This window comes from Marmota marmota, unplaced genomic scaffold (genome assembly GCF_001458135.2).
Source record: "Marmota marmota marmota unplaced genomic scaffold, marMar, whole genome shotgun sequence".
Taxonomy (NCBI): Eukaryota; Metazoa; Chordata; class Mammalia; order Rodentia; family Sciuridae; genus Marmota; species Marmota marmota.
Window position 1 is genome coordinate 140,112 of NW_025999964.1, and position 13,675 is coordinate 153,786.

At 43.8% G+C, this 13,675-nt stretch overlaps 3 long non-coding RNA genes across 4 annotated transcripts; 1 reads left to right on the forward strand and 2 right to left on the reverse strand.

Annotated features, from left to right (window-relative positions):
• Nucleotides 1-2,227: 2,227 nt before the first annotated feature.
• On the forward strand, nucleotides 2,228-9,414 carry LOC125616847. Its single transcript, XR_007347619.1, has 3 exons — nucleotides 2,228-2,385; nucleotides 4,568-4,572; nucleotides 9,402-9,414. It is a non-coding gene; the product is annotated as an uncharacterized LOC125616847 (long non-coding RNA).
• On the reverse strand, nucleotides 3,278-7,453 carry LOC125616846. 2 transcript variants are annotated; one of them, XR_007347618.1, is made up of 4 exons: nucleotides 7,380-7,453; nucleotides 6,777-6,908; nucleotides 6,311-6,477; nucleotides 3,278-3,594 (listed from the first exon to the last, which is right to left on the reverse strand). It is a non-coding gene; the product is annotated as an uncharacterized LOC125616846 (long non-coding RNA). The 2 variants fall into 2 exon arrangements; XR_007347617.1 differs by lacking the exon at nucleotides 3,278-3,594 and having other exon boundaries at nucleotides 4,579-6,477.
• Nucleotides 9,415-11,991: 2,577 nt separating the features above from the next.
• On the reverse strand, nucleotides 11,992-13,675 carry LOC107160258. Its single transcript, XR_001505840.2, has 3 exons — nucleotides 13,518-13,675; nucleotides 12,536-12,670; nucleotides 11,992-12,305 (listed from the first exon to the last, which is right to left on the reverse strand). It is a non-coding gene; the product is annotated as an uncharacterized LOC107160258 (long non-coding RNA).

A 13,675-nucleotide genomic window follows, 5' to 3' on the forward strand; every position in this document is an offset into this window, starting at 1 on the left:
TATGTACTAGTTTTTCAAAATGATTTCTTCATTACTGATTTCTCATATGACTGCATTGTGGTCAAAAAAGATGGTCTAGATCATACTAATATTGGGGATTCTATGGAGTCTTTGTGTCCTGGTACATGGCCCATTTTTGTAAATATTTCGTCTCTTTTCAACAGGAATTAGTAGATGCAAGTACATGTCCTTGCATCCATTAATTCATATAGACGGTGTGTGTATGTATTCAGAAATATGTAGTATCTATTAGACTAAGGTCCTTAATTATGTTACTCAAATATTCTATACCTAACTAATATTTTGTCTTCTTCATTCATAAATTGCTGAGAAAGGAGTGTTAAGATTCCTGTCCTACCCTGTGGTTGCAGCTACTTGCAAGGCTGAAGCAGGAAGACTGCTTGAGCTCAGGATAGCAAAACCAGGCTGGGCAGCACAGTGAGACCTGTCTCAGAACACATCTCTGCTGGGGTGGTGGCTTTACCCATTTCTCCGTGGAACTTTGCCCATGTTGGTTTTGTATATTTGGGGGCCTTGTAATAAACATTCTTAGGTTTAGAAATATTTTATTTTCCTGCCAGGCGCAGTGGCACCCACCTGTAATTCCAGTGGCTCGGGAGACAGGAGGATCACGAGTTCAAATCTAGCCTCAGCAAAAGTGAGGCTGCTAAGCATCTCAGTGAGACCCTGTCTCTAAATAAAATGCAAAATAGGACTGAGGATGTGACTCAGTGGTCAAGTGCTCCTGAGTTCAATCCCAGGTACCTCCACAAAAAACAAGAATTATTTTTTGTTTCCTGACAAGTTTTTCCTTTTATCATTGCTCAGCCACTCTATCCAGTAATGCTTCATGCTTTGGTTATACTTTTTCAAAGTTAGTGCAGCTGCAGTGCCTGTTTCCATGAGTATGGGCCCCCAATCTCTTTCCTTCCTTCTCCTTTGTCTTCGTGTTCTTAGGTACACAAGGTGAGGAGGTTTACAGCTACGATCGTGAGTTCCTGTGTTTGATACATCTTAACTGATTCTTATTATCAATTTTGTGTTGTTCTTCCTTTTTTCTGTATGCTACTTTTTCCCTCCTTTCTGCCCTCCACTAAAATGATCAGGGTTTTTTTAATTCCCCTTTCCCTCATCTCCCAGTGGTTTAGAAGTTATACATTCTCTATCATTTTCATAATTACACTTAAATTTTCAACAAGCATCATTAACAAGGCCCAAAGTCAATTAGTGTCAGTTTATTTTTCCAGGTAATATAAAGAATTTAGAATACCAAACTCCATTATGTAGGTTTGTCACCATGTTGCTTTTACCTCTAAATCATTCTTGTTATTATTCTCACTAACAGGGAATACTCAGATTTTTCACATAATCAATTTTGTTGCTCAGTATTCTTTCTTACACCTCATTCTTTCCTTCTGGGTTCAATTTTCTTCCTCCTGAAAGTACATCCTTTAGAAATTTTCTCAGTTTCTGTTAGTGGCAAACCCCCTCCATCTTGCTTTGAATTGTCTAACTTCGCTGTTATTCTTGAATGATAATTGAGCAAGTGGAGAATTCTGTGTTGATAGCTACTTTCCTCTCCATCCTGTGAAATTTTTTCCTGAATGTGCTGCATTCTGAGTGACTTTCACAGTCATGGCTTCCATGACACTCACCCTTGACCGTGTTTAGCTTCCAGTTTCAATGACCATAGATTTTATTTTGAGAAGCTGTATTCTTAAATCTGCTTGCTATTTTTTTTCAGGATAAGAGCTTTAAAAAAAAAACAACTTTACTTTGTTTATTTTTATGTGGTGTTAAGGATTGAACAGAGGGCCTTGCATGTGCTAGGCGACCACTCTACCCCTGAGCCACAACTCCAGCCCTGCTTGCTGTTTTTTTTATGTTGACTTTTTGGCTTTTTACATAAAGCAAGTTTTCAAAGTATTCTTTTTTTTTTTTAACGTATAAATGTATGTATGTATGTGTTTGGTGGTATTGGGGATTGAACCCAGGAGCACTCTACCACTGAGCTACATCCCCAGCCCTTTTTAATTTTTATTTGAAGGCAGGGTCTCAATAAGTGGCCCAGGTTGGCCCAGAACTTGTAATCATCCTGCCTTAGCCTTGGAGTTGTTAGAACTACAGGTGTGCACCACAGTGCCTAGTTTCTTTTGTTTTTAGCTTTTCAAATACATATATTTAAAGTTTCTAGTCCATTGTTTTGTTATGTGAACTTTCTGATGGTCTAACTCTGCTTCTTGGGATGTCTATAGACTTTCTTGGGGGCCATGAGTTCACCGTAGGCCTGGATTAATGTGGGAATCCTGACTCACCTTGATGATACAGCTAGTTCAGGACTTTTCTTATGTTTACTTATTGACTTTCTTAACCCTGAGGACCACAGTGTGATGCAGTCCAAGGTCCAAAGATGGTGTGACAGGCAGTGGCTACATTGTCCCAGACTTTTTCACCAGAAGATCATGACAAAACTTGCTTAAATTGAAAGGAAATATGCAATAGCAATTATAAAAACAGGTGATTCACTGAGGTTCTTGAGCACTTCCAAGCCACCATGCACAGCTTTTACTTGATTTTATCTTGTTTTAAACTTTATTTTAAAGATAAGCCCTATCCACAGGGATAGCTCCCTTTCTCTGGCTGCGAGGCCTTTCTAACCCTCTCCTCTGTACTTCAGGGGCAGTTATGTCCCCTGCAGCTGGAGTTAGCTGATCCCACTCCATCCTGGTAGGGCCACTACTCTGAGACTGCTGTCTTTTCAGCAGCCAGACTGACGTTTAGGATATACAGCCAACTCTGGCTGTGTTAACTTCTCACTCTGATCCTGTCTGATCAGTCTTCCAAAAATTCCTGTAAGTTGCCAGTCGATTCCCAGTCCCTGTTCCTGTCTTCCAACAATGGGATATTATTTATTGACTTTAAATGTATACAGTTCCTTTTTATTATCACTGTACACTTAAAAATGGCTCAAGTGGAGAATTTTGTTTTGTTTTGTTTTTTACCACAATTATAAAAATTTACACATAGATCATAAATCGTCAACAGCCTTGAGAGGGAGGTCAGGTAAACACCTGGGCAAAACAGCCTTGAACGAAACTTGGAGTTCTAAGTGTGAACTTAACTAGACATATATCTCAATTTTGATTCCACATTTCGTGGGAGAATAATGCTTTAAATCTAAAGCTCTAACGATATACAACCAGCTGCCGCCTGTGAAGGGCATCTATCAGAGCACCTTTCCCTGGTGGAGAAGACAGGAACTGCACCTGAACTAGCTCCCTACTGAAGCGCCACTCACCCCAGAGGCTGGGAGCTAATGGCGAGTCTCTGGGGACTGGCACTTTGCTTCATAGACAGCGTCCAAGCAGGCCCTGCCTGTGGCCAGCATGAATGAGACAATGAAACAGTTGTGTTACTGTCCCCACTTTAACTGAGCAGGCGAGAGAGAGGAGGGCGAGAAGTCCCACAGGCCACCTGGATCCTTGACGCTGAGCGGGGTGCCCATCAACACACCGGTCCCAAGGCCAGCCCTGCACCCTGCTGTGCACACTTTCAGCCTAGAGGTCGGGAAGTGTGTTGGCTCCTAAAGCCAAACTGCAAGAAAAGCAGAAGCACAACAGTTGTCAAATTTCAAAAATGGTGATTAGGGATTCAAACCCTTTTGGAGTCAGGTGGTGATGCATGCTGTGATTCTACTTGGGATACTAAGGCAGGAGGATCTCAAGTTCCAGGGCAGCCTGGGCAACCTATCAAACCCCGTCTAAAAACAATGAAAGGGTCTGGAGTGTTGCTCAGTGTAGAGCACTTGCCTAGCCTGGAGGAAGCCCTGTGTTCCATTCCCTGTGGGAGAGTGTCCCAGCCCCTTCCTCAGGGACATGGCTTACTTTCTGCCAGAGTGCCCTCTACCCCAAGGAAACCCTCCTAAGGATCAGTCCTACTTGGTTCTTTCTTCTTTTTCCAAGTAGTATTCCATTTTATGAAAATGCCACATTTTGCTTGTCAAATCATCTGTGATATGCACATTTGGTTGTCTCCTGTTTGGAACAATCATGAATAAAACTGCTGTACACATTTGTGCATCCGTAGCTTTGTTTTCTACAGTACTGGAGGCTGAAGCCAGCAGTGCTGTGCCACTGAGCTACATTCCTTTTATGTTTGTTTTGAGAGGGTCTCACTAAAGTGCCCAAGTTGGCCTTGAACTTGGGAAACTCCTGCCTCAGCCTCCCAAGTCACTGGGATCACAGATGTGAGCACTGCCTGTTTCATTTTTCTTGGATGAATACTTAGAGGTAGAATAGCCTTGCCTTATGGAGATGTGTGCTAACTTGTAAAGATATTGGCAAGCAATTTTTCTAGCATGGTACTGCACTTAACATCCACCTTGTTCCATTTCCTGCATGACCTGCCCCTGTCCACTGGTGGCATTGTCAGCCCTTCAGACTTAAGCCATTTTAACGGATATCTAGTGCTATCTCTTTGAAGGGTTAGATTTGCATTCTTGATTGTTAATAAGACTGAGCTTCTTTTCATGTTCTTATTGGCCATTCAAGTATCTTCTTTTGTGAAGTGTCTGTTCTAGTCTATGGCTCATTTTTTTAAATGGGTAGTTTGACTGAAATTTAGGAACTCTTTATGTATTCTGGACAAACATTTTTTTACTATATATGTGTTACAAAAGTTCTCTATTTCATAGCTTTCCTTTTCATTTTCATTATAATCTCTCTTTTTTAAAAAAGCTAATGCTTTCATAGAATACAATTTTATCTGTTTCTCTTTCACTATTAATATTCTTTGGGTCTAATGTAAGAAATCTTTTCCTATGACACTATCACAATTTTTTTTCTGTTTTGTTTTTTGGGTTTTTTTTTTTGTGTGTGTATGTGTGTGTGTGTGTGTGGTGCTAAGAATTAATCCAGGGGCTGACCCATGCTAGGCACGACCCCCACCACTAAGCTATACCCCAGCAGTTTTAGTTTTTAATTTAGGTCTTTGATTAAAATTAAATTCTAGTTTTGGTGTCAAGAAAAGTTGATGTTTGTATGTTTCTTATGAGATGTTCATTTGTTCCAGAACCATGTTATGTTTATTGTGTCAAAATATGCTCATTATAGAATTTTCCATGTTAGCTGGGCACCTCTACTCCCAGAAACTCAAGAGGCTGAGGCAGGAAGATTGCAAGTTCAAGGGTAGCATGGGCAACTTAGCAAAGCCCTGTCTCAAAAAATAAAATGGGCTGGAGCTGTAGCTCAGTGGTAAAGCACTCCCAGGTTTAGTCCTTTGTGTCAAAAAATAAATTAATTTGATAAAAAGGGCTGGGTGTAGCTCAGTGGTGCAATGCCCGGGTTGTTCAGTCCCAGAACCACGGTGCTTCCACTATGATGTGTTTGTGGGTACAGTTCTGTCGAGTGCGGCACACTTGTGCAGCCATCTGCTCGTGCCAAGCCCACATTTCCCCCTGTGGCCATTGCCCATCCCCTCTCCCAGCCCTTCCTGCCCTGTCCCACTTTCTGTCAGCATGGATCTGACTATTCTAGGTCTCTCTAAGCACCGTCCTTTAAAGGACTTTCCTTTCTCACTGAATTGCCTCTGGCACCTTTGTTGAAAGTCAGTTGACCACATATGTGTGGTCTATTTCTGGACTCCCTATTCTTTTCTGTTGATCTAAATTTATATACTTCCTTTAATATCACCCTGTTTAATTTCTGAAACTTTATAGTAAGTTTTCCAATCAGATAGTATAAGTCCAACCACTTTGTTCTTTTTAAATTTTGTTAACTATTCTAGGTCATTTTTATTTCTTAAAAATCTTAGAATAAGCTTGTCAATTTTTACCAAAATAAAAACTTTTGGGGAATTTGATATTGTTTTAAATCATAAAAATATTTATAAGTGTGAACATCTTAGCCACACTGTATCACCCAATTGAGCATGGTATATTGCCTCATTTATTTTGTCCGGTTTATCTCAGCAAAGCTTAATAGCTTTCAGTGTACAGTTCCGACACATTTTTGTCAAGTTTAGTCCTAAGATTTTTAACTTCACATATTTATTGTAAATGAAATTTCATTTAACTTTTATTTTTCCAATTGTTGCTAACAAAGAAACAACTGTGTGTATGTGTGTGTGTGTATGTGTGTGTGTATACACACACAGTAGCCTGTGACCTTTCAGATTGTGCCAAGGGCTGGGGTGTAGCTCAGTGATAAAGCACTTGCCTGGCATGCCTGAGGCCCTAGGTCCAATCCCCAGCAAAATACAAACAAACAAAGAAATAAAATGTGCTGAGTTATAATACAGTATATATACACACATGCATGCATAAATTCCTTGGAATTTTCCACGTAATCAGGTTGTCAGCAAACAGAGATGGTTTTACTTCCTCTCTTGAATTCTTATGCTTCCTGTTTCTTCTTATCTTATAGTATTGCATAAAAGTGATAGAAGAAGACCAATCTGGACAATATAGTGAGACCCCATCTAAACACAAATTGTCAGAGTTCATGGATGAGTGTTGAAAACATCACCTAACATAAAATAGCCAGATAGAAAGGGGCAGATGTTGTATGATTGCATTTATGCATAGTGTCTAGAACATGCACATTCACAGAGAACTCAGGACCAAGGTGAGAGGGGCCAGGGCAAGGGCTGGAGCAGGGAGGCAGGCCCAGAGACTCTGATGAGGAAGAGCTCTGGGAACGGACAGTGATGCCACTGGGAATATACTTGATGAAATTTTAAAGTGTGGAATTAAAAAGTGATTTAAAACTCTTAAATACTTTAGACCTTCTCCTTCTAGCTTCTATAAAATGTTCTCATCTTCCAGTCTGACTATTCTGTATTCTGGATCATTTCTTCAGAACCATCTTCCAATTGAATAATTCTTAGCTGTGACTGATCTGCTATTGAACCTGCCCATTGAAATATAATAATAATAATAATTTTATTATTCACAATACCAAAAAAATGGAATCAGCAGTCCATCAACATATGAATAAATAAATAAAGTGTGGCATATATACACAATAGAATAATATTCAGCCTTTTAAAAGAAGGCTGGCATGGTGTTGCACACCTGTAATCCTAGGGATTCAGAAGGCTGAGGCAGGAGGATCCTAAATTCAAGGCTATTCTGGGCAACTTAGAGAGAACCTGTTTCAAAATAAAAAATGAAAAGAGCTGGGCTAAAGCTCAAAGGTAGAGTACTCCTGGGTTCAATCCCCAGTACTACAAAAATAAATAGATAAAAATAAAAACTATTTTCCAGGAAGGAAAAAAAAAAAGAAATTTTAATTATTGATTGTCGAATTCCCAGCGACAAAATCAGGGTCACTCCAGGGGAACTGGGCTGCACAAAATAACCACACAAGAGACAGAGATACCTTTTTCTTTGGGGGTCCTGTGATGGCTCCTCTGACCTTAAGAGTCCACAGAAAGCACAGGCAAGCAGGAGTGCGTGCTGGCCCCTTTTATTGAGAAGAAGTCATTCAAATGAGGCAAGAGGTCAGGTTTCAAGGGGCTGAGTCTAGCTTCATGATGTCTGCGCTTAGCAGGTTGACTGACATCTAGGAAGGCCACACCCAAAGGCAGAGTAAGAGAAGGGGACACACAAAGGGCATTTCCATGGAACATTCTATCCCAAATAAGGTAAAGGGATAATATCACAAAGGAACAGGTGAGCATAGCTCGGTCCATGGGGCTACAGGAAGGCATGCCTATGCATGAAGTCACATTCTGCTACTTTGAGGATCAGGGCAGCGTCCAGGCCACTACGGAAGTGACCAGGTCACTACAAAAGTGACAGACAGAACCTCTTCCAATCACATGAAGGAAAATATTTATTATGCTTTAAATCAGCATTTCCAGATGTTTTGCAATAGAGGCATTTTAGATTACATTATTGAAATCTCTTCCTAGTCAGCCACAGCAGTCAGAATGCGACAGCCTCCCAAAACTGATTGTATTTTTTCATTTCTGGAGCTGTATTTTGTTCATTTTCTTATCTTTTTTTTCTTATCCTTTCAGATAGTTTCTTATTCCCTTCTCATGTTTTCTAATTACACCCTTACACCCTTTACCTAACTAGCAGTTTAAGCATACTTACATGTTTTGTGATTTTAGATTGTGATCTCATGTCTGGCTAATCTTCATCTGTGGGAACTTGCAGGAGTCAAAATGAGGGTGCACACCTTTAGAGATGACTGGTATTTTTGCTCTGGCCAAGTGCCCCTGTGCTGTGGATCTACAGCCAACTCAGCTCAATTCCAAACCACCTAGGGAGTTTATATTTAAATTCTACACCCATTTGAAGGAAGTTTATAGCTATACATTCTCAGAGAAGATTTGATTTACTTTTGGTGATGAGGTCATTACAAACATCATCGATTTCTCCTTCATGGAAAGCAGATATTTTTTTCTGTAGTCTTTCTGGACTTCAAAAGTCCTGATTTTATATAAGACTCTTATTTCCAACTTATTATATTGCATGTGCCCTAATCCATGTCTCTTCCTTTCTATGCAGCCTTAAAACTCAAGGCTTTAAGTTCCAGGTATTAAGAATGTTCAAGATTTCATACTCATTTACCCTATTGGTTTCAACTTCCTCTTTATTTTGTGTCTCCAGGGATATATCCCTTGTTTTCTTTGAAGTTCACCTATGCATATAAAGGAATGTTTATTATATTTCAAATCAGCATTTCCAGATGTTTTGCAATTTTACATTATTGAAAATCTTTTTTCTTAGTCAGCCACAGAAGTCAATATGCATAATGTTTAATAATTTTCAGGCTGGGATTGTGGCTCAGTGGTAGAGCGCTTGTCTCACATGCGTGAGGCACTGGGTTTGATCCTCAGCACCACATAAATAATAAAATAAAGTATTGTGCCCATCTACAAATTAAAAAAATGTTTAATCATTTTTTGGTCAAACATATAATAAACAGATTCATAAATGAACAGGACACTCTGCTTTATTTATTCATCTATTTATGCAGGGGATGGAACCCAGGCGTTTGAGTATGCTAGGCAAGTGCTCTACTACTGAGCTACATCCCCAGCTCACATATGCATTTTAAAACTTTTATTATGCACAAACTCTGGCCAACTGCTCAAAACAATCAATCAAACAATATATGAGACAACCAGGAAATTAACACAGGATAGATTCCCATACCCACTGTGTTCATTGTCAAATCAAAATGTGCCTCTCACCTGTCCTCCCAAACCCCTCTGCCCAGCAGCCCCTTTGCTTGAAGCATCCCCTCCCCCAGCCATCCTGGCCAAGGCTGCTCCTCCCTTCAGCAAGGCTGAGGGAAGACCAAATGGCCTTGGGTGTTTCCGCCAGGTCTGTCCCTAGACAGAGGGCTTCTGGTCCAGGAATGACTCACATCCAGGAATTGCAAAAGGAACTCCAGTCCCCTGCATTGTGACCAAGTCAGGACACATTCCTGAGATCCAAGGTTTTGCACCCTACTTCCACCACCCCACCCTATGCTGCCTAATGCTTTTGTCCTAGACAAAGGGCCAGGGAAGAGGTTTCTGATGCCACAAGACTCGGCTTGCCCGTCACAGCAACCCCATCCCAACACAGTCTCTTTACCCTGCTTCTTGGAGGCAGCACCTCTTTATCTCTGCCCTACACTAGCTGGCCTCCCCAGAGCTTCTCAAGGGTGTCTCCTTCCACAGTGCACCCCATTAATACCTTGGGGAGGTTGGGACAGTTAAGGAACAGCTGGGCAGGCAAAGCACAGGGCATACCTGCCTCCTTTAACCTTTGGGTGCTTTTTTCCTCCATTAAACCAAGGAGTGTCTAATATTTCACCTTCATTCCCACATCCTTTGTGAACTCTGGTTTTAATTACCAGAAGATCAACAATCCCCTTCCAGGCATTCCACCTGTGGTTCCAATCCAAAACCTGTGTTCATTGCCTCAGGCTGGCCTGGTTTAGGACGGGTCTTCCTCGGTATCCATTCCCCAGGACTGCAAAATCTGAACAAGATTTGCAAAATGATGCAATTGTTTCTGTGTCCAAGTCTTCTCTTCCCAGACTTACTTTAAATAGCCCCTGCCCTGTCTTGGAGGACTGGAAGGTGAGCAGTTCAGGGTTCACATCACAGGGCCTGAATTCCTCAGGCCCTTGGACCTGTGCAGGGTTCCATGCTTCTGGCCCATCCCAGCCAGACCTGCTCTGGGTTCTGCACTGGGGGTTCCTGGTTGCTGTAAGTGCCAGCTCTAGTGTCCCTATCTATATCCACTTTGGGGCCTGGATCTGCTGGAGAGGTCCTCCTCATGAGCTCTGTCTAGTTCCTTCAAAGCACTGGAAAATAACCTGGTTTGGGCAGAACAAGCATTCTTAATAAAATGCTAACAAAATTTTCTGTAATTTTATGAATTTATAATGTTGGTAAGACTTGTTCTTGGGAACTAATCACTGCCTAGCTGGCTGTCATCTACAGGTCCAGTCATCTGCAACCAGAGGTTATTTCTGTACCTCATCTGATTCTTGTTCTTGAGTGAATCTTTGAAGGGGGTCTCTCAGGGCTTTTCTCTTTCATTGGGATTATAACAAAACCTGGCCCCTGCTTCTCAAAACTCAACAGTTGGTTCACAGGTTCCAGGCCATGTCCCCACCTTTCCACCCACCACCACTGTCACCAGCACAGTCTCCATCAGGCCTCAGTGCTGGGCCAGAATGCTCCCTCCTTGGAGAACCACCCTGGCTCTAGATTCTTGCCACCCTGCACAGCACACCTAGGTCCTGTCAGTAACATTAGGGAGCAGGCCCATGGGGGTGGGAGAAGTGGAAGAGTCAGCTGGTCCAACTGCGCAGAATTCCACTCAGGCCAAGTGCTCCCACTTGTGCAGCTCCTCCATCCCACCCTCCCATGCAGAGGCCTCTCATCCCCCTTGTCCAAGGCGCAGAAAGAAGAGACCTGCTACTCACTGCAATGCCTCTCTCCTAACTGTGGGCGTTTGTCCCAAATTAGCGATGCCCCAGGTGTCCAGAGCTACTTCCCAAACCCCAGCAGGCTGCCTCCAATTGGGGCTTTGTCAATGCAGAAAAAGAACTCACATCCCCAAAATACAGGACAGCCTGCAGAGCTTGGCTTTGAACAAACTGAGCTGGCAGCAAGCACAGCCTCCCCAACCCGCCCTAACCCAGGCTTGAGATCAGGGCTGGGCAAAGCAGCCATCACGTGGGCACCCGGGTGAGTACCACTATTTACATAACACAGTCCCTTCCAGGAGTGATGGGTAGGTCCTGGGGTAGTTCCCAGCTTGCAGTTGGACAAAAAGATAGTGCTTTTGGTTGATTTAAAAAAAAAAAAAAAAAAACTCCAATTCACAGCACCAATTCACTGAGAGAGCTCCAATTACAGGTTCAAAGATTTCTGGGTCACAGAGGAGCAGTGTCCTGGATCCAGACTGAAGCACCAGCAGTGCCCACTCCACCTCTTGCACAGGCCCAGAAACCACGCTGCAATGGGACACCAAGGGGATCACTTGCCAGATGTCCCCAGAGACAGCAGCAGCCTGTGGCCCAACCCTTTCCCCATCACACCCTGGGAGTTCCTGCCCTTCCACTTTCCCTCCACACTGCCTGTTTTTAATCAGCTTTTCATTGCTTTGACCAAAATACCTGACAAAATGACTTGGAGGAGGAAAGATTTATCTTGGTTCACGGTTTCAGTCCATGGTTGGGCCAAAGGCAGAACCCTCATGGTGGAAGAGCACCTGGTAAAGCAAAATTTCTCGAGTTTCGGGGGGGGGGGGGGGGGGGAACGGCGGGGGGCGGCAGTCCCAAGAACATGTCCCCAAGGATCTTCAACCAGGTCCCACCTCCCACAGACGCCACCTTCTTTGAGTCCCAGCTATTAGTGGATTAATCCAATAACAAGGCTGACACCAAAAGCTCAATCCTCGTCCACAATGCTGGACACAGTTTTGAGGAAAAGGAAAAAAGTTTTATTTTTTTTTCAAATAAAAAAAAAGTTTTAATTTTTTAAAATTGTTTTTATTTATTTTTTTGTTTTGTTTTGTTTTCAAATGAAAGAACAAAGAAGAACACAGAGGGGTCTCCTGTCCCAGATGCTGTGACTCTCACTGCCAGGAAATGGTGGGCTATTAAAGAGGGGATGGGAAAAGTAAGCTCCAGGTGTGCCCTTCAGGACATCATTCACATGTGGCCTTGGAGACTTGTTCTCAGATCCTCCGTGCCAGCCCTGAAGTCTGGATTCCTTCATTTCTGTGGTCAGTGAGCTGAAGAATAGGTAACTCAGCCTAGGATGGGAAGGCTAACCTTGCCTTCCTGAGTTGGAGGGAGAAGAGGAAGGAAAAAAATGTCAGTTTTAAAATACACGGGGGTGGGGTGGGTACTGGGGTTATGGCTCAGCGGCAGTTCAGCAGCACAAAGGGGCACCTCACTACAAGTTGGCACCTTCACAGCCAATCACTTCCCAAAAGCCACCTCAGAATACCACTGCATAGGAGACCAATCCCTCAGCACACGCAGCCCTAGAGGGGCAGGGACTACACTACCTCCAGGTGTTAAGTGAGACTGAGTAAGCACCCATCTTGCCACCTCTGAAACAGTTAAACAGGAGGCTGAAAAGGTGAAGTCCTCAGCAATTCAGGGAGGGACACCTTCCAGACAGGATCCTCCAGAGGTGAAACCTGAGTCAGAGGAGGAAAGGACCCCACACAGTACTCCTACCTCTAGCACCACACACACCTGGACCCCAAACACACCTGGACCCCACACACCTAGAACACCAAATCCACCTGGAACACAAACACACCTGGAATGCCACACAGACACCTGGAACACCAGACACACACCTCAAACACCATACACATACCATTCAAGTACCACAGACACACCTCAAACTCCACACACACACCTCAAACACCAAACACCTGGAGCACCACACAACTTGAACACCACCCACACACCTCAAACACCACACATACAAGCCCTCGAGCAAAACAACCACCCTCAAGCAATACACCACTTCAAACATCTCTCATACACCTCAAACACCACACACGCACCTAAAGAACACCTGAATCACCACACACACCCTGAACACCACACACCTCAAGCCCCACTCACACCTAAACCACACACCTCGCACACCACACACATCTCATGCACCACCAACACACAGCACCAGATACCTCGAGCACCATGCACACCCCAAGCACCACACACACTATACACACCTCGAGTACAACACCCTCCTCACGACCCACAAACACACCTCCATCACACACACTCCTGAGACAAAACGACTCCAGCACCCGCATACCTAGAACACCACACACCCACCTCAAGAACCAGACCCGGGTTGCGGCTGGGCTCAGGGTGCAGCGCTCCCCCAGCGCGTGGGAGGCCCGGGGTTCCCCCTGGGCGCCCTAAAGGAACCCATAACCCACAGCGTATTGTGTCCATCGACAACTACAGCCACGCGTTTCACCTTGAGCACCACCCACCTCAGACCACACCCTTGAACACGCGTACCTCGGTACCACCTGCACACCTGGAACACCACGCCAGGTGCGCGCGCAGGTGGGAGCAGCAGGGCCCCCAGAGAACAGGCTCAGGTTGCAGAGGCGCCCCAGCGCTGAGGGCAGACCCCAGGGTCTTGCCACCCCCGCTGCAGCACTGCGCGCCCCGAC